The 24063-nt window shown below is 39.9% G+C and overlaps 1 protein-coding gene and 1 long non-coding RNA gene across 2 annotated transcripts in view; both read right to left on the bottom strand.

Moving 5' to 3' along the window:
- LOC138974523 (pleckstrin homology-like domain family B member 1) overlaps window positions 1-24063 on the bottom strand; it is a 504261-nt gene that overhangs the window by 368535 nt on the left and 111663 nt on the right. The window lies entirely within an intron of this gene.
- LOC138972880 (uncharacterized) lies at window positions 11242-22839 on the bottom strand. Its single transcript, XR_011457794.1, has 3 exons — window positions 22717-22839; window positions 15049-15232; window positions 11242-11616 (listed from the first exon to the last, which is right to left on the bottom strand). It is a non-coding gene; the product is annotated as an uncharacterized lncRNA (long non-coding RNA).

Raw genomic sequence — 24063 nt, 5'->3', positions numbered from 1 at the left:
TCAGAGATACAAAACACAAAATACCAGCGATAAACACCCACAAAATCAATCGCTTTCGCTTTCTCGAATAAGAATGCTTTATACCCGCATGGCGACACACATTTCATCAACCATGACGTCATTTGAAATTTGGAAAAAGACAATTACGTCTTGGTTCACAAGATCCAAACTTTCAGTCTTGGTCAATTGTTTGACGTCGCACGGATCTGAAAACAAACCTACAAAGGCATTCGTAGGTTTGGAACGGAATCTTCTTATAGCTAGTTTCTGGTTAACTGGTTGTTTGCTTGATGGAACGGTTATTCATGTACGTCAACGGGTCTTGCGTCGTGTGTTGTTTTGGGGGTTCGTGGGAGGGGGGGGGGAGGGGTGTGTGGTGAGGATAAGCTCTTACATTTACGTAAAAGCACATCACTGCAAAAAAGTCATTTCAGCTGGACCTCTCGGCCATGCATGTCAAGTGCGCTTAATTGACAAACATATCTGAATGCATAGCAAGGTGGAGAAACGCACACACACATGCACAAATACACACTCTCTCTCTCTCTCTCTCTCTCTCTCTCTCTCTCTCTCTCTCTCTCTCTCTCTCTCTCTCTCTCTCTCTCTCTTAATGAATTTTGTTTGTTTGTTTGTTTGCTTAACGCCCAACCGACCACGAAGGGCCATATCAGGGCGGTGCTGCTTGGACATATAACGTGCGCCACACACAAGACAGAAGTCGCAGCACAGGCGTCTCACCCAGTCACATTATTCTAACACCGGACCAACCAGTCCTAGCACTAACCCCATAATGCCAGACGCCAGGCGGAGCAGCCACTAGATTGCCAATTTTAAAGTCTTATGTATGACCCGGCCGGGGTTCGAACCCACGACCTCCCGATCACGGGGCGGACGCCTTACCACTGGGCCAACCGTGTCGGTGGTCTCTTAATGCATGTTAAACAAAGTTATAATAATATGCAGATCTAAATTAAGTTATGTTAAAAATTGACACTTTTTATCATTGGAAATTGTACTTAAAATGCAGTATGACAATTTATTTTTAAATTTGTATCTGTATATACAGTTATAATGTATTAAGTTTGATGTGATAGTTCTTTAATTATATTGTTTTCTGTTCTTGTTGACCCTATATTAGAGCGAGGGCTGGATGTAAAAAAAGCAATATTCTTGCTTATCTATTACCCTCGATAATAAAGATTTTGTCTTGTCTTGTCTTGTCTTATTCACAACTATCCACGTATGCACAACTATCCACGTCTGCAAATCTATCATTGAAATCAATGCCAGTTCACTCTTTTGTGGTGGCAGAAGATGTTGGTGTGTTTTTTCCACCTGCCTTAAAATGGCTGGGTCGTCTGTTGTTGTCCTCGTGCAGATGCACACGGGGCAACATTCGGCTTGTTCTGTGCACGAGTGATCAAGGCCGGGGACGTAGCTCAGTTGGCAGCGCGCTGGCTTTGTAGCCAGTCGGTCGCTATCAGCGTAAGTTCGATCCCCACGTTCGGCGAGAGATTTATTTCTCGGAGTCAACTTTTTGCAGACTCTCTTCGGTGTCCGAACACCCCCGTGTGCACACAGTCATGCGCACGAAAAAGATCCCACGTTCACAGCGAAAGTCGCAGGGCTATGAAAACACGAAGACACGCATGCATCATCTCTCGTCTCCGATTATCATGATCGTATTTCGATACTTTGACGAGACAAACCCAATGCTGGTGTGTCGAAGAAGACAGCCACAGCGGGCTTGTTCGAATCAAAGTATCACACCATATCTTCAACGTATTACCAATACCTGTCCCAATATAGACCAGTTGGTCTAAGAGGACGTTAAACCCTAATAGTCAGTCAGTGATCAAGGCCGGGGGACAAAGCAGACCACGCCGTGGTGAATAAGTCACAGGCGCATGATATTGGTTTAATGGTGCAGACACAAGACAATGATTTGTGACCCTCCACCACGAAATGAGTCGCATGTCACCTCGCGCGGTTCTGCGCTAGGCTTAATTAATATAAGTTCGGGGAGTGTCTGGTAACAGTGTGTGGGTCACCTTAGTCACAGGCTGATAACTCAAACAGTTTTTGCTCTTTTCTAAAACGGTTTTCACCACTGGATAGAGCATAAAAAACTCTTTATGAAAATGTAAAAATATGAAAATCATGCAAAGGTGACATTCCGTGGTGGAGGGTCACATTTGGTTACAATTGATGAAAATCTTGCCGTTCTTTAATGTGCCTCTTTATTGAGCCCGAAGTGGACTTCGCGAAGAGTTCGCGTAATCTTTTTACCTAAACCTCAGTGCTAAAGCTTCGTGCGGCCAGCTTCTCGAAGTCTTTTTACCGAAACCTCAGTGCTAAAGCTTCGTGCGGCCAGCTTCTCGAAGTCTTTTTACCGAAACCTCAGTGCTAAAGCTTCGTGCGGCCAGCTTCTCGAAGTCTTTTTACCTAAACCTCAGTGCTAAAGCTTCGTGCGGCCAGCTTCTCGAAGTCTTTTTACCGAAACCTCAGTGCTAAAGCTTCGTGCGGCCACCTTCTCGAAGTCTTTTTACCGAAAACTCAGTGCTAAAGCTTCGTGCGGCCAGCTTCTCGAAGTCTTTTACCGAAAACTCAGTGCTAAAGCTTCGTGCGGCCAGCTTCTCGAAGTCTTTTTACCGAAAACTCAGTGCTAAAGCTTCGTGCGGCCAGCTTCTCGAAGTCTTTTTACCGAAAACTCAGTGCTAAAGCTTCGTGCGGCCAGCTTCTCGAAGCATACTTCGCGCGTAGTCGACTTCGCCAAATTAAGGACAGGGATCAAAGTCCGTGGCCAGCATCAGTCCCTCTCCGCACCAAACTCTATGGGAGCAGACAAGACCTGGAAGCCACGACGTCATTCGTCTCCCAGACTAAACTGATGGTGTGACGGCGAACGCAAGAAGAAGAAGAAGAAAGTCCGTTACTGCTAATAATTCTGATCGATTGAAGTCAAATGAATGTCGTTGATAAGGTATGTGAAAAGGATAACAAAAGGTCAGAGAAGACCGCAGTGACAAAACTTTGTTTGGTTAATTAGCTAATTACTGTGCCATATCCAAAATGTCACACACACACACACACACACACACACACACACACACACACACACACACACACACATACACACACACACACACACACACACACACACACACACACACACACACACACTGGTTTTTGTATAAAAGGAAGCATGCAGAAGTGTATGTGAGTCTAGAAATTCATTAAAAAAAGCATTTCTCACACACACACACACACACACACACACACACACACACACACACACACACACACACACACACACACACACACTGGTTTTTGTATAAAAGGAAGCATGCAGAAGTATATTTGAGTCTAGAAATTCATTAAAAAAGCATTTCTTCTTTCAAAATTATGTTAATGTCTGCTTGTCGTATGCTGTGGAGATAATCAGATGTTGAAGCATACATGTTAAATCCTAAACCGCACCGGACAACCTTGACCTTTAAAGATTTTGATGTTTATATTTTCTATTATTGAAATAGCCGTCATGTTTCAAGAATTTGTTCTGTCTATTTTTTGTGCATCAGTGTTTGTCATTCTGCTATCTGCTTTTCGTGTCCCATGTAACGCAGTCCCTGTTCAACATGCAAATACTTGTATTTCTCTTGAGTGTTCATCAAGAAAACTAAGCACTTCTTGGCATCACAGGTTCTGGGAACCACAATCACACGTCATGTGGGAAAATCAACCGTGATGGAAATTAAAGTTCACTGGAAGCGTTTGACGACTTTTTTCTTGACATTGCTTCGTAGGCCACAGTCCTCAGATGGCAGATGAAAACGGAGTCTTTATGTGAGACAGGTTGGAGACAGGTTGGAGACAGGTTGGAGACAGGCTGGAGACAGGATGGAGACAGGTTGGAGACAGGTTGGAGACAGATTGGAGACAGGTTGGAGACAGGTTGGAGACAGGTTGGAGACATGTTGGAGACAGGTTGGAGACAGGTTGGAGACAGGTTATAGACAGAAGAATACATGTCAAATCCTAAATCGCACCGGACTACCTTGACCTTTAAAGATTTGATGTTTATATTTTCTATTATTGAAATAGCCGTCATGTTTCAAGAATGTGTTCTGTCTATTTTGTGTGCATCACTGTTGGAGACAGGTTGAAGACAGGTTGAAGACAGATTGGAGACAGGTTGGAGACAGGTTGGAGACAGGTTGGAGACAGGTTAAAGACAGGTTGGAGACAGGTTAAGTCTTGATCAGGCAACATCCCATGCTTACACTCCTGGTGCCTCACTGGCCTCTGCCCCTTCACTGGCCTCTGCCCCTTCACTGGCCTCTGCCCCTTCACTGACCTCTGCCGCTTCACTGGCCTCTGCCCCTTCACTGTCCTCTGCCCCTTCACTGGCCTCTGCCCCTTCACTGGCCTCTGCCCCTTCACTGGCCTCTGCCCCTTCACTGACCTCTGCCCCTTCACTGGCCTCTGCCCCTTCACTGGCCTCTGCCCCTTCACTGGCCTCTGCCCCTTCACTGGCCTCTGCCCCTTCACTGGCCTCTGCCCCTTCACTGGCCTCTGCCCCTTCACTGACCTCTGCCCCTTCACTGGCCTCTGTCCCTTCACTGGCCTCTGCCCCTTCACTGGCCTCTGCCCCTTCACTGACCTCTGCCCCTTCACTGGCCTCTGCCCCTTCACTGGCCTCTGCCCCTTCACTGGCCTCTGCCCCTTCACTGTCCTCTGCCCCTTCACTGACCTCTGCCCCTTCACTGGCCTCTGCCCCTTCACTGTCCTCTGCCCCTTCACTGGCCTCTGCCCCTTCACTGACCTCTGCCCCTTCACTGGCCTATGCCCCTTCACTGGCCTCTGCCCCTTCACTGTCCTCTGCCCCTTCACTGGCCTCTGCCCCTTCACTGGCCTCTGCCCCTTCACTGGCCTCTGCCCCTTCACTGGCCTCTGCCCCTTCACTGGCCTCTGCCCCTTCACTGGCCTCTGCCCCTTCACTGGCCTCTGCCCCTTCACTGGCCTCTGCCCCTTCACTGGCCTCTGCCCCTTCACTGGCCTCTGCCCCTTCACTGGCCTCTGCCCCTTCACTGGCCTCTGTACTAGCGACATTCAGCGTCCGGTGTGGTGGGGTCGGTCTGGTTTTGGGATGGTGCTGCGCTGCCAGCAGCCTGACCATGGGATAGGTTTAACTGTGGTTTGTTGATGACAACACGGTGACGGACTGATACTGTTTCTAGGACGATGATCATGCCTGACGATTTAAGTGTGTTCTCACTTAACGTGAGAGGGATTCGATCCCCAAACAAACGGAAACAACTGTTCCAGTTTTTAAGAAGACAATAGTTTGATGTAGTATGTTTGCAAGAAACGTATATCACGAAACAGGTAGCTGATGTGTGGAAAAAGGAATGGGGAGGGGATATGATTTATACCGAACGAACATCACACAGGGTCAACTGATTTTGTTTAAAAAAGGATGTAATTTTGATTATAAAGTAATGGAGACCCATTGTGATAGAATCCAAGGGGTAAATATAATTTGTGAAGGAAAGGATTTGTGGATTTTGAATGTTTATGCGCCAAACGATGTAAACTCCAAATGTGTTTTCTATCAGACGGTTGTGTCTTCTTCTTCTTCTTCTTCTTCTTCTTCTTCTTCGTTCATGGGCTGAAACTCCCACGTTCACTCATGTTTTTTGCATGAGTGGATTTGTACGTGTATGACCGTTTTTACCCCGCCATTCAGGCAGCCGTACGCTGATTCCGGGGGAAGCGTGCTGGGTATTTTCGTGTTTCTATAACCCACCGAACTCTGACATGGATTACAGGATCTTTTCCGTGCGCACTTGGTCTTGTGCTTGCGTGTACACACGAAGGGGGTTAAGACACTAGCAGGTCTGTACATAAGTTGACCTGGGAGATCGGAAAAATCTCCACTCTTAACCCACCAGGCGGCAGCGACCGGGATTCGAACTCACGACCTCCCGATTAGGAGGCCGACGTCTTACCACCACGCCACTGCGCCCGTCGGTTGTGTCAATTATTAAAGATTCCCGTTTGAGTAACGTCATTTTGTGTGGTGATTTAAATTGTGTTCATGACAATGAGTTAGACATAGTGAGCGGAGAAAGGCACGCTGAAAGAGCAGTGTCACAACTGAATGAAATGTTTATCGCATGTGATTTGTTTGATGTAAGGAGATTATTTAACCCTGGTATTAAAGAATTCTCTTGGTCAAAGACGAATCCGTTTATTGCTTGGAGAATTGACTATGTATTTACATGTGCAACACTTTTTGATAAAAGTACGGAATTGTCTGTTCCCTTTTACGACCACAGAGGTTGTTCTGTGCAACTCAAATTATCTGAGATTGACAGAGGCCCGAGTTACTGGAAATTCAATAATTTTCTCCTCCAGGATAAAGATTTTATTGATGGTATGAATAGAATGATTGAAAATCACGCATATGATTTTATAAACGATACTGATTATCAAACCGTATGGGAGCTGTTAAAATGTGAAATAAGAGATTGTGCAATGCAGTACGCACAGAAGAAAAAACGGTATTGCTTTGTTGTATGCTGAATTAAATGATTTAGATGCAAGGTTAGCGAATGACCCAGATAACTGTGGAATGCAATGCGAGCGTGAGAACCTTAAGTTAAAAATAGAATTAGTTGAGCAGTGTAAAGCTCGCGCAGCCCAAGTACGCGCCCGTGCGAAGTGGGTAGAACAGGGAGAAAAGAACACAAAGTATTTTCTCAACCTTGAAAAACCCAGGGCAAATGCGAAGATAATGGACAGTTTACAGTGTGAATCTGGGGAAATGATAACTGACCGGCGTGAAATCTTGAACGCGCAAAAGAATTACTATGCTGATTTGTACAGAAAAAAAGTAAACGTTGAAAACATGGACGAGAAGGTGGTTCAGTTTTTATCTGATGTGACAACATTACAGATTTCAGATTTTCAGAGAAATGAGTGTGAAGGGTTAATAACTGAAAACGAAGCTCTCGCTGCACTTAAGCAAATTAAATCTGGGTCGGCCCCTGGGGTTGATGGTATTACTGTAGAATTTTTGAAAGTGTTTTGGACCCGCATCAGAACATTGTTAATTGCGTCTTTTAATGCAAGTTTTGACGATGGAAAATTGTCTTCCACGCAGCGCAAAGCTGTCATTACCCTAAAACACAAGGGAAGGGATTTGTCTAAAAATGAATTAAAGAACTGGAGACCCATCTCCCTTACAAACAGCGATTATAAACTGATTGCCAAGTGTTTGGCAAAAAGGTTAGGAAGCGTTATGGGTGATATTGTTCAGAAAGATCAAGTCGGTTATATTAAAGGCAGAAAAGTATCTACCATATTAAGGTTAATTGATGATGTAATCGAACAGTCACACGAGTTAAATCAACCTGGTCTGTTGGTCGCAATTGACTGTGTTCAAGCGTACGATAGTATTTCAAAAGAGTTTATTATTAAAGCCTTTCACAAATTCGGGTTTGGGCCAGATTTTGTTCAATGGGTGACTGTGTTAATGAACGACATGGTTAGGTCAGTGCAGTATTGTGGATGGTTGTTGTCTGATTTGTTTGATGTGAAAGCCGGGATTCGTCAAGGGTGCCCGTTTTAATGTTTGGCCTTTGTACTGGCCATTGAATTGTTGGCATCAAAAATAAGACAGTGTAGACGTATTAAAGGAATTTCGTTATGGAATAATGTTGATATTGCAACCGTTATTAAAATTGCTCTGTATGCAGACGATATCACCCTTTTTTTAAAGGATGAGATTGATATGTATTATGCACTTGAAATAATGAATGACTTTTCTAGCTTTTCAGGCTTAAGGATACATAAGAGAAAGTATGAGGCGATGTGGTTGGGTAGTAGGAAACATTGTGATGAAACATTTTATAATTTTGTTTGGAAGAAGAAGTTGAAGATTTTGGGTGTATATTTTTGTAATGATAAGAGTGCTTCTTTGGTAGAAGATAACTGGACTGGAAGAATAAGGAATATTAAGCGATTGATTTGTGCATGAGAGAAGCGAAATTTGAGCCTTGTATGGAAAATATGTATTGTGAAAACGTTTTTAATTGCACAATTTGTGTATATTATGCAAGCGTTTGTATTACCTGACTGTGTTTTGAATGAAGTCAATACCTTATTGTTTAGATTTTTGTGGCGAAAAAGAGATTGTAATCGGAAGGCCTTTGAAAAGGCGAAAAGAAGCGTGTTATGTTTTGAAATTGAAAAAGGTGGTTTAAAAATAATCGATATTAGGCAAATGCAAATTTTTGTTTGTATTACAATGGGTTTCACAACTGACTACGTCAAATGAAAATGATAATGGGAGTTTCACTCCAAAGATGATGTATTTGCGTTTTGAAAAGCATTTTGAATTTTTCTTATCGAATGTAAACAGTGCAAGATTTAAAGGGTTAGACCTAGTGAAATCACACTTTTGGAAAGCAGTATTAAAATATTGGCTGGATAATAACCACTACGATCGTGGGACAATCGGGTCGATTTTATTATGGAATAATGCATGCATAACGTATAGTGGCAACGTTTTATTTTTTGAAAGTTGGATACAACGAGGTGTATTGGTATTTACTGACATTGTACGTTCGGGAGACATATTATCATATCAAGATATATGTGATTTGATTGGATATTCGCCAAACCGAATTCTTGAATATAACGTTGTAAAAGCTGCTGTGTCATTATTTATGAGGAAAAATGTTGTAAATATGACTGATGATGTTTGTATTACCTTACCACAGTTTAACGGCAAAAATGTGTTAAGTGCCAGAGAATATAGGAAAGAGATTATTAACATGAAAACAGATGTACCATGTTCCGGAAGAGAAAGTTTAATGTACAAATTGATGAACGATCTTGGATAGTTGCCTATCAGTCAACACATGAGACTAGATTATACACTGGAAAATTATGCACAACATTTATCCGACCAACATTCTCCTGTGTAACTGATTTCATTGAACACTTCTTTTTTGAATGCCCGGTTGTATACACATTCTGGAAGTTTATTGAAGAATTTGTTTTTCGTACTTTAGAAATTAAGATTGTTTTGAAAGTTAGTGATGTTTTATTTGGTATGCATTTTGTAATGGTGAAAAACTGCGGACTTCCTGGCACCCACTGGTCTGAGGATTTAGCACGGCCATCAACATCGAACGCAGAAGAAGAAGAAGAAGTAATGGTGAAAAAGGCAACTATGTATAAATTGAACCACATTATCTTGATCGTAAAGATTTGCGTTAGTATACATAAAAACAAGTCGCGTAAGGCGAAAATACAACATTTAGTCAAGTAGCTGTCGAACTCACAGAATGAAACTGAACGCAATGCAACGCAGCAAGACCGTATACTCGTAGCATCGTCAGTCCACTGCTCACGGCAAAGGCAGTGAAATTGACAAGAAGAGCGGGGTAGTAGTTGCGCTGAGAATGATAGCACGCTTTTCTGTACCTCTCTTCGTTTTAACTTTCTGAGCGTATTTTTAATCCAAACATATCATATCTACATGTTTTTGGAATCAGGAACCGACAAGAAATAAGGTGAAAGTGTTTTTAAATTGATTTCGACAAATATAATATTTAATATTTAATTTTCAGAGCTTGTTTTTAATCCAAATATAACATATTTATATGTTTTTGGAATCAGCAAATGATGGAGAATAAGATGAACGTAAATTGGGATCGTTTTATAAAAAATTTAAAAAAATTACAATTTTCATATTTTTAATGACCAAAGTCATTAATTAATTTTTAAGCCACCAAGCTGAAATGCAATACCGAACTCCGGGCTTTGTCGAAGATTTCTTGACGAAAATTACAACCAATTTGGTTGAAAAATGAGAGCGTGACAGTGCCGCCTCAACTTTCACGAAAAGCCGGATATGACGTCATCAAAGACATTTATCAAACAAATGAAAAAAACATATGGGGATATCATACCCAGGAACTCTCATGTCAAATGTCATAAAGATTGGTTCAGTAGTTTAGTCTGAATCGCTCTACACACACACACAGACAGACAGACAGACAGACACACACACACACACATACACCACGACCCTCGTCTCGATTCCCCCCTCTACGTTAAAACATTTAGTCAAAACTTGACTAAATGTAAAAACAAATTCGTTTATTACCGTTGGAAAGTATTTTTAATAGGCAATTACAGATAAGAAGCATTTTTGTGTGAGTGTTCGAAGAACAAAACGTTAAAAAAAAGTTAGCTTGTTGTACTCGATAAGTTGTATTTAATTTATTGTATGAGATATTTGTTGTTATTTATTTGAATAAAATTGTTTGAGAAAAAAAAAAAAAAAAAAGAATGTCAGCATTTTCTTCTGCAAGAAAAACAAGTCGCGTAAGGCGAAAATACAACATTTAGTCAAGTAGCTGTCGAACTCACATAATGAAACTGAACGCAATGCAATTTTTCAGCAAGACCGTATACTCGTAGCATCGTCAGTCCACGCTCATGCTCATGGCAAAGGCAATGAAATTGACAAGAAGAGCGGTTTAGTAGTTGCGCTGAGAAGGATAGCACGCTTTTCTGTACCTCTCTTTGTTTTAACTTCCTGAGCGTGTTTTTAATCCAAACATATCATATCTATATGTTTTTTGAATCAGGAACCGACAAGGAATAAGATGTAAGTGTTTTTAAATTGATTTCGACAATTTAATTTTGATAATAATTTTTAAATTTTTCATTTTCAGAGCTTGTTTTTAATCCAAATATAACATATTTATATGTTTTTGGAATCAAAAAAGGATGATGGAGAATAAGATAAACGTAAATTTGGATCGTTTTGTAAAAAAAATATTATTTTTACAATTTTCTGATTTTTAATAACCAAAGTCATTAATTAATTTTTAAGCCACCACGCTGAAATGTAATACCGAAGTCCGGCCTTCGTCGAAGACTACTTGACCAAAATTTCAACCAATTTAGTTGAAAAATGAGAGCGTGACAGTGCCGCCTCAACTGTCACGAAAAGCCGGATATGACGTCATCAAAGACATTTATCCAAAAAAAGAAAAGAACGTCTGGGGATATCATACCCAGGAACTCTCATGTCAAATTTCATAAAGATCGGTCTAGTAGTTTAGTCTGAATCGCTCTACACACACACACAGACACACAGACACACACACACACACACACACGCACGCACGCACATACACACACACACACACACACACACACACACACACACACACACACACACACACATACACCACGACCCTCGTCTCGATTCCCCCCCTCTACGTTAAATCATTTAGTCAAAACTTGACTAAATGTAAAAACAGGAAGTTAGGAAGAGAGACGTGCCGAAGAGAATGTGAACATCTTTCATGAAAAAAAAAAGAAAATAAAAAAAATAAAACAAAAGAGGGCCGTTGTCTGGAGGGACGCTGGCTGGAGGGGCGTTGTCTGGAGAGGCATAAAGTTGACCTGGCCTACGTTACTTGAAGTAAACTCCAGCATTGACTGCTGCCAGGAAGACAGACACTACTCCTGCCACACCCAAACCGATGGCCAGAGCGCTCGATGAACTGGATTCCGTGTCTGATTCTGCAACATAAGCAACATGTACCTCTTCAACACACAACTAAATGATATTAATAATAATGAGGATAGTCATATGTCGCAAATCCTAAAACAGTTCAGAGCGCTTCACAAAAACATACATAATTAAATTATTATGTACACAATTAGAAATAGAATAAAAATACACATCGAAATAAAGATAATTATACACTAACATCCTAAGCACGCATCATGTCAACACACAATGTACACATAATACTTGGTATTTTTAGTGCTATGATTATTATAGACAGGTGAAACCACTCACAAGGAGTTGCAAGTCAATAAAAAAAAAGTTAGGAAGTAGAACTCTCATTGACAAGGGCTAGTACAGAGAGAGGTAGCTGTTTACTAATACATGTATAAGTAAAACATTAGCGTCAATTTACCCTTCTTTCAACCATGTGACGTCATATGACGACAATATTATAATATGTTTGATACCTTGTTCACAGATCAGCTTTTTATATTTAGTCAAGTTTTGACTAAATATTTTAACATCGAGGGGGAATCGAAACGAGGGTCGTGGTGTATGTGCGTGTGTGTGTGTGTCTGTGTGTGTGTGTGTGTGTGTGTGTGTGTGTGTGTAGAGCGATTCAGACTAAACTACTGGACCGATCTTTATGAAATTTGACATGAGAGTTCCTGGGTATGAAATCCCCGAACGTTTTTTTCATTTTTTTGATAAATGTCTTTGATGACGTCATATCCGGCTTTTCGTGAAAGTTGAGGCGGCACTGTCACGCCCTCATTTTTCAACCAAATTGGTTGAAATTTTGGTCAAGTAATCTTCGACGAAGCCCGGACTTCGGTATTGCATTTCAGCTTGGTGGCTTAAAAATTAATTAATGACTTTGGTCATTAAAAATCGGAAAATTGTAAAAAATTACAAATTTATAAAACGATCCAAATTTACGTTTATCTTATTCTCCATCATTTGCTGATTCCAAAAACATATAAATATGTTATATTCGGATTAAAAACAAGCTCTGAAAATTAAATATATAAAAATTATTATCAAAATTATTTTTTCGAAATCAATTTAAAAACACTTTCATCTTATTCCTTGTCGGTTCCTGATTCCAAAAACATATAGATATGATATGTTTGGATTAAAAACACGCTCAGAAAGTTAAAACAAAGAGAGGTACAGAAAAGCGTGCTATCCTTCTTAGCGCAACTACTACCCCGCTCTTCTTGTCACTTTCACTGCCTTTGCCATGAGCGGTGGACTGACGATGCTACGAGTATACGGTCTTGCTGAAAAATGGCATTGCGTTCAGTTTCATTCTGTGAGTTCGACAGCTACTTGACTAAATATTGTATTTTCGCCTTACGCGACTTGTTTGTTTGTCCTCGGGGAGAAAATCGTTTTCTGTTTCATCTTTATCGATCAAAGGCAACACCCGGCATCCCTCCCTACGCACACACCAACTCAAATACACACACCAACTCAAATACACACACCAACTCAAATACACACACACACACACACACACACACACACTCACTCACACACACACACACACACACACACACACACACACACACACACACACACACACACACACGAACGGCCACACACACGTATGCAGACGGACACTGTTAAAGGTGGTCGTCTACATTTTTGCTTTTTACATTTAGTCAAGTTTTGACTAAATGTTTTAACGTAGAGGGGGGAATCGAGACGAGGGTCGTGGTGTATGTGCGTGTGTGTGTGTGTGTGTGTCTGTCTGTGTGTGTGTGTAGAGCGATTCAGACTAAACTACTAGACCGATCTTTATGAAATTTTACATGAGAGTTCCTGGGTATGATATCCCCATATGGTTTTTTTTATTTTTTCGATAAATGTCTTTGATGACGTCATATCCGGCTTTTCGTGAAAGTTGAGGCGGCACTGTCACGCCCTCATTTTTCAACCAAATTGGTTGAAATGTTTGTCAAGTAATGTTTGACAAAGCCCGGACTTCGGTATTGCATTTCAGCTTGGTGGCTTAAAAATTAGTTAATGACTTTGGTCATTAAAAATCTGAAAATTGTAAAAAAAATATTTTTTTTTTAAAAAGGATCTAAATTTACATTCATCTTATTCTCCATCATTTGCTGATTCCAAAAACATATAAATATGTTATATTTGGATTAAAAACACGCTTTGAAAATTAAATATATAAAAACTAATATGAAAATTAAATTTTCGAAATTAATTTAAAAAACACTTTCATCTTATTCCTTGTCGGTTCCTGATTCCAAAAACATATAGATATGATATGTTTGGATTAAAAAACACGCTCAGAACGTTAAAACAAAGAGAGGTACAGAAAAGCGTGCTATCCTTCTGAGCGCAACTGCTACCCTGCTCTTCTTGTCACTTTCACTGTCTTTGCCGTGAGCGGGTGACTGACGATGCTACGAGTATGCGGTCTTGCTGCGTTGCATTGCATTCAGTTTCATTATGTGAGTTCGACAGCTACTTGACTAAATATTGTATTTTCGCCTTACGCGACTTGTTTTCTATAATCTTATGGTTAGATTTCGCTAAAACGTTATGTCAGATGATGAATGAACCATGGGGAAAAAGTTATAGAAAAAAAATATATGTAAAAAAAGATTTTATTTTTGGGTAACGTGACTCACGCTTCCAATATTTTGTTTTCTGTTTGCTGAGAACATGTGCTTTGCCTAAAAATACTGACCAATCAAATTCATGTCACTATGCTTATAGCCACGCCCAAACAAGTGCAGCAACAGTTTCACACTGGAGCGCTGTCCACGCTTTTTTTTAAACGCACGAAATGCACGGGATTTGAGAGGAGTTTTGCGCTTGGCATTTTCCAAATAAGGATATCCTACTATGAGTACTACGCTGGAATACTACAATGAATTTTCAAACGGCTACACTGGCTTCGTCTTTCCTGATCGAAAAGGTGTGTATTGTTGATAGTTGTAGATAATAGACTCTGCATTTTAATGGTCAAATGGCGATTTCGATATAAAAAATGTTTAGATGTCTACGAAGTTAACCGCTATAGCCCTTGATGAAATATTTCGTCAACTTTCAAGGTCAAGGCGGGGTCGAGTTCAGGTAGAAAAAGAAAATGGTTTGGGTTTTTTAAATGTGCGAAGTTACATTTCTGAAAACTCATACTCCTATTACATTTAAATAGTTTTTTTGTTTTTCACTATTTCAAAAATAGCAAAAACAAAGCGCTAAGAACAAAACTTCGTAAATGCTTTTTTCCATATAATTTGGACCAGCACCATCAAAAGGACTCTCTCTCTCTCTCTCTCTCTCTCTCTCTCTCTCTCTCTCTCTCTCTCTCTCTCTCTCTCTCTCTCTCTCTCTCTCTCTCTCTCTCTCTTTCTCTCTGCATGTATTTATTTATGCCTGTACAAATGCACCGTTTTTGGTTGCTTTACCGTTCACACGAACAAGGATTTCCTGAGTGGAGTTGAACCGTGGCCATTTGTCTGATTTAGCCACGCAACGGTACTTTCCACCATCGTCCAAATCCACCGAGTCACGCTGCAGCCTAGCGTTTTCAATTTGTTCGCCGTTGTATGTGTTAGCCGTCTGGAGCTTGTAACGAGCCTCATCTCCTCCCTGAACATGGAACCAAATCGTCGTCGTCACGGAATGTTGGCGTAATTCAACTCTTGGTGGTTATGATGTTTTTGTGCTTTAGACTAATAAATTATTCTCCATGAGAGATATTCTCTTAAATACGATGGACAGTACTTGATTTTTTTTTTTTTTTTTTTTTTTTTTTGGGCTCCTTGTTTTATTATTTTTATCTTAAAAGGTACATTTCTTTTTTTTCTTTTTTTTTTTTTTTTTTTTTTTTTAACATTTTATTTCCTTTATATACACATAAACACAGCATAGCATACATCATACACAAAGCGCATACACACGTACATACCTAGACAAGACGCAGACATAGACAGTAGGGTGGGATGTTGAAAAGACAGGGGATATGGAAGGGGGGGGGGAGAACTGAGGTTGTGGGGGGGGAGGGGGGGGGTTGTAACTGAGGTTGGGGGAGGGGAGGGGGGTAGGTGGGGGCGGTGGTCACAATTTAGCCTCCAAGTATACATGGGGTTTAATTATCGGCATAAAAGTATTGTATAACCTGTTATGAGTAAATGGGTCAGGGGGTATCACATTCAAAAATGTTCATACGAAATCAATCAATACAATTATCCTATAGCATCAATGAAAAAAGTGTCTATATAAACACCACTCTTTTTCAAATTTACCATAATAATTATTTACACTAGCATTATACTTTTCGATCAAAAACCTTTGTTTAGCAATTTTCACAAAAACATTTAGTGTTGGGACTGTCTTATTTAATTTGGCTCCAAATATACTTTGTTTGGCAAGGAGAATAAACAAATCAAAAACAGCATCCGTATGAAAGTTGTCTAAATACCCTAAAATGACTAGCTCTTTTGACAAATTCAAATTACTGCAATGTGTGAAATTTTGACATAACCATTCTGTGAAATCAGACCAGAAAAGCTTAACTCTTGTGCACTCCCAAAACAAATGTTCTAAGGTTTCCTCTTCCTGTGTACAAAAGCTACATAGTGATGTGTCAGAAATTTTCATCAAAAATAACAGGCGTTGAGTGGGAAAAATTCTATGCAGTATTCTATATTGGAACCACCTTAGGTATGTGTCTTGTGTAGTTCGCCTTATTGTCAGAAATACCTTTCCAACATTTACATCAAAATTCAATAAATTAGCCCATTTTTCCATGCACTGTAGATTGCCATCATTTTTCACAAGATGGGTATATATATGTTTTGCTCCACCTTTAGCTATTTGTTTCCATACAACATCATCACCAATATGAAAAACATTGTTTAAAACTGCATCTAACTTTAGTCTTTTATGAAAATTCTTAACTGAGCGCATAACGCCCTCGAAAAAGACAAAATTCAGTTGTAAATTTGGATGTTTCAATTTAAAATCGTTATATGACAAAAACCCATCGGCTCTCATCAAGTGACCGACTGTAATAATGCCGTTTTCCATCCAATTCCTGTTAAAAATAACCTTTTTATCTATGCAAATATGTACATTATAATACAGACGCTCTGAAGCAAAATCACTCAAGGAGATGGGGACACATTTGCATGCAAAATGTTTATAATGTTTGAAAACATCTCTCCAGAAAGGATTCTGAACTCTTTGCATCAATATGTTTCCAAACTCACCTCCTCTTTTGTGAATGTTATGTACAAGTGGACACAGAGCTTTCAGAAGTTTAGTTACTTTTCCTTCACTACAAAGGACTCGCTGTAACCATGATATCTTCAGAGCTGACAAAAAGCATTTCAAATCCACCATTTTAAGCCCCCCCTCTTCAAACGACTGATATGCTGTTGTTCTCTTTATTCTATCTTTCTTACCATTCCATAGAAATGAAAAAAATAACCTATTCAAATCAAACAAAAACTTATCATCAGGGTCAGGTAAACTCATAAACAGATGAGTTAACTTAGACAGCGCCAAACTCTTAATAACTGTTATTTTTCCAAAGGGTGTTAAATTTCTTCTGGACCAGGACCTGAACAAATTCTCAATTTCTACCAATTTATGTTCATAATTAAGGGGTATAATGTCATCTAAGTTGACTGAAAAAACAATGCCAAGAACTTTAAATGTTACAGGGTTCCAACTGAGCATAAGTTCCGGCATAAATTTAATATTACAATTTGTATGTGAGCCTATCCAGACTGCCGTAGACAGTACTTGATTTAACATTCTTTTATTTTTCATCATGCCAGGTACCAATATGTACACTATTTTATTAACCGCCCTGATATGGCCCTTCGTGGTCGGCTGGGCGTTAATCAAGTTCAAGTTCAAGTTCAAGTTTATTAGTCCATAACCCATGGGGGCATTTTGAACAATAAATACAATCAATACAATCATGATATATGCTAATATAATAAATAAATTTTAAAAAAATTAAACAAATAAAAATATAAAAATAAAAAATAAAAAAAACGCATACAATTTGTTTACCAGCAAAATAGATGGTTTCAGCAGCAAATAGGAAGGAGTGAGCAGCGAATGTGAAGCAGCAAATTGGATGAATTCAACATCAGAATAGATTAATTGAACAGCCAAGCAGATTTCTTTAACACTTTCACGACGGGAGGTGACTATATTAGTAATAGCGCTGCAACGCCCACGGACGGGAAGTGACTATTTTAGTATTAGACATACAAGGTACACGACTCGTGATTGCTTCCCGGTTTTTGAAGCTTGCAGTAAATTGAGTTGTTTCCCTTGACACACTTGGTGTGCCCTTCCGCCATATGTAAAATTAGCCTGATTTGTGCGGTTTTTTCGAGAAAAAAAATGAATCGAAGGCGAGCCTTGTCACGGGAGGAGATTCTCCGGATGTTGGATCTTGAGGACCCTGTAGATCATGATTCCGACGTGTTGTTTTCGCCTCAAGAAAGCGATAATAGCAGTGATATTGAGGAAGAAACAGCCCTGTTGTTGCTGCTAGTATGAGTCGGCAAACTACACGTGTTAGGGTGGTACTGCATGAATCTTCGAATGTGTAGTTGCAAGGGGGGCGTGGCAGCACTGATAACAATGGATGGCTGGAGCCTAATCCTTTTGGAAATGTTCATAGGTGTACAGTTGGGACTTTGTTGTGAAAATGTGACTTATATTCAATATGGATTACCTAGACATCATTTGGTGAGTGTCACAGTTTTGTTTCATTTGAGTCAGGATGCTGTGAGTGAATGCGGGATTTGCTTGTTTTTTTCTTTGTACTGTCTCCTTATTTCTGTGTAGAATTTTAACAATATTTCAGCTAATTCATAGGTTTTACACCTTGTTTGGTTATAAAATTATTTATAATACTTTCTGTTAAAAAATAACTTTTAAAAAAGCAGTGGAAAAGAAAACACACAAAAAAACGTTAAAAAACACAAATTATCCCCCTTTCACCCCCCCTTTGCTAAAACAAATCGCGTGACAAACTTATAAATAGCACGACTGAACTGGGCATCCATTTTTTAATTAGTACACAAAATTTGGTGGTGATTGGACTTAATTCAAGCTTGCTAGACAGATTTCTTTACAGTTACTGTTTTTTGGGAAGTTTCTTGGTGGCAAGCTTGGGCAGGCAGGACGTTAACGCCGTGGCAATAATGGGGCAGAAATAGGTCGTCCCCTCTTCGCTTCTCTCCCAGGGGGACGGTCTTTGCCTGCGCTGGTGGTTCAGAAATGGACAGCCGGATTTCCATGCCAAGTGGGTGTTTACATATGTTGGACTTCATGTAGACAGGGCAATTGCAGTCAATTCTGTTGTCCTCCACGGTCAGACTCCAAACCGAGTTCCGGCTCTCCTTGTACTGGTCAAACGATTCCCAAGAGGCTCTCTGGAACTGGTCTTGCTGAATCCTGACAGCTGTCTTCAGGTCCATGTTCTGAAGCGACTCCGAGGCCACGAACACTTTCTGGTTCCTCTTGATGGACTTTGCGTTTGAAGATGCCCACTGATAGGCAGCCGTCCAGCCGGGCAAGGTTCTGTCTGGTTCTTGGGCCACTGGGATATGATCAGGCTGAGCGTTGTCTCTCTCTCTCTGGACCAGTTCAGGACAATGTCTCTTTCAACAAGGGTTAGGAATCTGGACAAGTTAAGCCTCTCACGAAATGTGTTCTGACGTTTGATGGTCTGGTTTATTGCCTCCAGTCCATTGTTTGTGAAAGGAATTCCCGGGGCGTAGCCTTCGTACCAGGTGTCATTGCGGTCGATTCATGACCCCTTGAAGTACTCCACGAAAGACAACAATCCGTGATCGTCGGAATCTTCCCAAAATATTTATCGCAGCTAATTTGCTGTTGAAACCCATCTTTTTTGCTGCTGGTCTATCTTTTTTGCTGCTGGTCCATCTAATATGCTGGTCCATTAAATCCCTGCCTAAAAAAAATTATGAAAAACTGTTACAAATTCTATTAGTAAAGTCCAAAATATTCTTTAGCAATTTCTTTTTCTTAGTAGCAAACAACTTTTTAAATTTAAGTGCATTAGGTTTTTTCCAATAGTAAGGTGGTAACAACTCAGCTCTTTCTTCTTTTCATCACACTCTTGTAGTTTAGTGAAATGTTCGAAAAACTCAGAACAAGTTGGATAGTTAGTTTTGGAATTATTCTTTTTATTTTTATTTAGAAGATTCCAGTATGCTTTCGGGTCAGTACTTCTTAACTTTCTCAAAGTTTTAACGAACTCATTATGATACGACTTGCATTCCTTTTTTATTGTCTTTTTGTATTCTTTAAAAGCACTCTTTTTTTCATCTTCATTGAACACATTTTTAAACCGTCTTGCTTTGTTTTTCGCATGTAAAAATAGTTTTCTTTTCTCTTTGCAAATTGCACTAAACCATGGTTGTTGTAGTTTAAATTTCTTTGAACGTGGCTTTTTCATAAATTTTTGTTTTTTAATTACACCGATTTTCTCAGCAGAACAATTTAAAATATCAAAAATCTTGTGCAAACAAACAAACAAACTATGTTATTACCGAAAAGCCCTATACAATGAGTTACTCAAAAATTCCATGATGACATCAATATGAACCTCAGCCATTCACTCATTATCTCCCAGGTACGGATATATCCGTACCAACTCATATGGCTCTATGTGACCAGGTACGGATATATCCGATCAGACTGTTAGCTTCAGTCGCTTCCTGTAACGTCGATCTAACGCCTGCATTCCAGCGTGTTCATACACAGTATCTACACAGTTACTACAATTCTGAGTGACCTGCTGCAGCACAGCTGGTCTCGGCTAAAAAAAACTTGGTCAACATAGGTGGGGTACAAAGTGTTAACTGTGTACACTTGAACTTGGAATAGTTTCTTAGGTTTAAAATAACTCTGCAGTAACCAGCACCACGATAATACACGTTTTTTCGAAAATAAATTTGCTATGTATTGTGGAAAAGTTGCATGGAAAACACTCCGTCGTACAGTTAGGATCAGTGATCTCATCGAATACCTAACTCTGATGTATTTGTAATCCAGTGGCCGGTAAATTTTCCTTTGACACAACTGCAAATGAGAGTTCACGATTCATTGTGGCAATGATTATATATTGACCTGCTGTGATTGCTGTCATAGCGTTTTGTCTGCGGTAACTAGAGTTTGACGTGAGGTCATGGAAACACACACATGACTATGATGTGTATATTTTCAAGATAAACAACAGGCATCCCAAACGTGTTGTTTTAAAAACATTGTCAATGCCGCAATAACAAGCAAACAGCAACACGTCTAAAAGACACGGACAAAAACATAGTTTGTCATGAGGTTTGAAAGCCATCAGCAACTTCAGACATAATAAAGAATCATGAATCTGAAACTGTCACGTGAACTGATCAAATTGAATACATAGTTCGCACCACACACACAAACACACACACACACACACACACAAACACACACACACACACACACACACACTGCACACACACAAACACACTGCACACACACACAAACACACACACACACACACACACACACACACCGTGGTGGGCATGCTAGTTCATTCTACATGTAAGCTTGGGAACGACAGTTACGTTACACATGTATTTTTGTGCATCCGTTTGATCTCGTGAACTCGTGGTACCTCTGTGCTATCGAGGATTCAAACCTGTACTATCGGGGATCCACTAAGGTTTCCGAGACTGTGTTTTGCCTCTATTGGAATGGTCTCGCGGAAGAGCCGATTCTTAAATTTGCATAGGTAAAACGATCGCTTTCACCAGAAACTTTCACCAAGTCTCTGGAGTAAATTTGTGATTAATGTTTTTGTGAACAAGAAACAATTGACAGGTGGTATTATTCCATCTTCCCTTTTCTCTTCGCCGCGATGCAATTTTGAATAAGTTGAAGGCGACGCTAGACACCAAGTAGAGAAAGTAAAGATACTCGACATCCCTCGGGTCGAAACTGTCTTTTTGCTTGGAATTCTTGGAGGGAGACAACGTGTATTTTGTCGCGTGTGTTTTCCGGGCGCCTTGTGTGACATGTTTGGTCACAGGCTGAAATCCTTCGGGATGTGAGAATTCTTTGCTGGTAGGTTAATACAATTTTCTTTCTGCAATTGGGTAAGCAGTGAGAAGAAAAGTATGCTGCTTGGGGAAGGATTTATTTGAATGTTCATGAAGATTGTTTTGTTAGTTGAACGTTTGGGAAAACTTTTGTTTATTGAATGCTTTAGAAAACCGTTTGAGAGAACGGTATTGTAGGCATGTTATTTGGTAGGAATGATGTCTTTTGTTGTTCAAGGATTTAGTTTGTGGTAGTTGAAATTGTTGAATTGTTTACGTATGCTTATGGCGTGCATTCTGTGCTTTGCAGGATGGCGGAGTGTGCGACGGGGTTTCGTAGACGGGGTTTCTAGCTAGGTTTTTGTAGATGGGGTTTTAGTTCAGTTTTTTAGTGGGGCGTAGATTGGTTTTCGTAGATTAGTTCTCGTAGATTAGTTTTCGTAGATTGGTTTTTGTAGACTGGTTTTCGTACACTGATTTTCGTAGATTAGTTCTCGTAGATTAGTTTTTGTAGACTGATTTTCGAAGACTGGTTTTCGTAGACTGGTTTTTGTAGACTAGTTTTTGTGGATTAGGTTTCGTTAGATTAGTTGTAGATTAGAATCTCATTGTGTTTTTTTGGATTAAAGTTGAGAGTGAGGATTTAGAGTAGAGTTTTAGTGTAGTTTGGAGGGAGGATTTAGCGTGTTTTTAAGTGTAGTTTTAGAGGGAGAATTTAGAAGATTTTTGGAGTGAAGAATTGAGAGCGTTGTTTTTGGAGTTGTTTAGTCCTATAGTAATACATTGAAAGTTTTGTATTTGGAAGTAAACCCCCGTTATCCCACACATTCCCTTTTTCATCTTTTGGAATAAAAGAACCTGGTAATATAACTGGTGTCGATTGCTTGAGTGTTTCAGCTCGGTAAGAAAGAGTAAAGTATATTGGCACACGGTTACATACACAACAGTGGATTTTAGCATACAGAGTGAAACAGGACAAGGCTCGATGCCTACCACAATTGGTTCTCCGTCCTTGTACCAGGTGACCCTGGGTTTAGGATAGCCCAGAACTCTGCATTCAATGGTCAGCGTCTCACCCAGTACCACGTCCTTTGACTCAAAAGGAAGGACCTGTGGTGTAGCTGCACATTGCATAGATCACACATGTCATAACATCAGCAACAACAACAAAACATGAAAGAATATGAGCCAAAGAAATAATAATAAAAATAACTCTCCGCATATAAATGCTATTCTTAAGTCGAGATACCTTCAGCTATCACTGCCTGATCTTCAAACACATATTATGCGAGCTGAAGCAAGAGTGTTTCTTTGTGTTTTCCTTTCTTTCTTTCTTTCTTTCTTTCTTTCTTTATTCTTTTGAAACAGAAACGCTTTTGGTGTTCTAGTCGCTTCACACCTAAGTCAAGTGTTATTCAGTCCGTCTATCACAAATTCACACCTATCCGCGAAAACTGACAATAGGCCACAATGGACCATGTCAGGGAACAGAAGTAGCTCGCTGACTGTCTGATTTTTTCCGAGCTTTTATTACCTCTCTGGGCCATAAGATGTGGACTACCTTGGGATGGGACAATAAAGTAATGAGAGAGAAAAATCTAATATAGTCCTTGACTTTGGACGGTGTTTAACGTCGTTTTCAACCAAGAAGGTTATATCGCGACGGGGAAAGGGGGAAGATGGGATAGAGCCACTTGTCAATTCAGTGTTTCTTGTTCACAAAAGCACCAATAAAAATATTGCTCCAGGGGCTTGCAACGTAGTACAATGTATTACCTTACTGGGAGAATGCAAGTTCCCAGAACAAAGGACTTAACATTTCAAACAATGCTTGACTAAAAAATTTTGAAAAATTGACTATATTCTATACAAGAAACATTTAACAAGCTTAAAAGGAGAAACAGAATCCGTTAGTCGCCTCTTACAACATGCTGGGGAGCATCGGGTAAATTCTTCTCCCTAACCCGCGGGGGGAGTGTTTTCCTTTCGGAGCTTTTTCTCCATACTGGACCTCATGAAATAAACGTTACAAGAAGATGAATCAGAGATGAAAGCAAGCTACCAACCCGCAAAGCGTGAGGAGACTTACCATAGTATTTAACATCAATATCAATGCTGCGTTGTTTTCCATTGTCCTCAAATTGTGCAACACATACGTACAGTCCAGCAAAACTGCGAACTGAAAAGTTTCAAGCGAAGCATAACTTTTGTTATCTGATATTGTGAATTAGACACACCACACAATAACACATGCTACAAGAGAACTCTAACCTGTTTGCTTGTTTGTGGGCTGAAACTCCCACGGCTTTTACGTGTATGACCGTTTTTACCCCGCCATTT

This window comes from Littorina saxatilis, linkage group LG8 (genome assembly GCF_037325665.1).
Source record: "Littorina saxatilis isolate snail1 linkage group LG8, US_GU_Lsax_2.0, whole genome shotgun sequence".
Classification (NCBI taxonomy): Eukaryota; Metazoa; Mollusca; class Gastropoda; order Littorinimorpha; family Littorinidae; genus Littorina; species Littorina saxatilis.
This window is presented reverse-complemented; position numbering and strand designations above follow the sequence as displayed.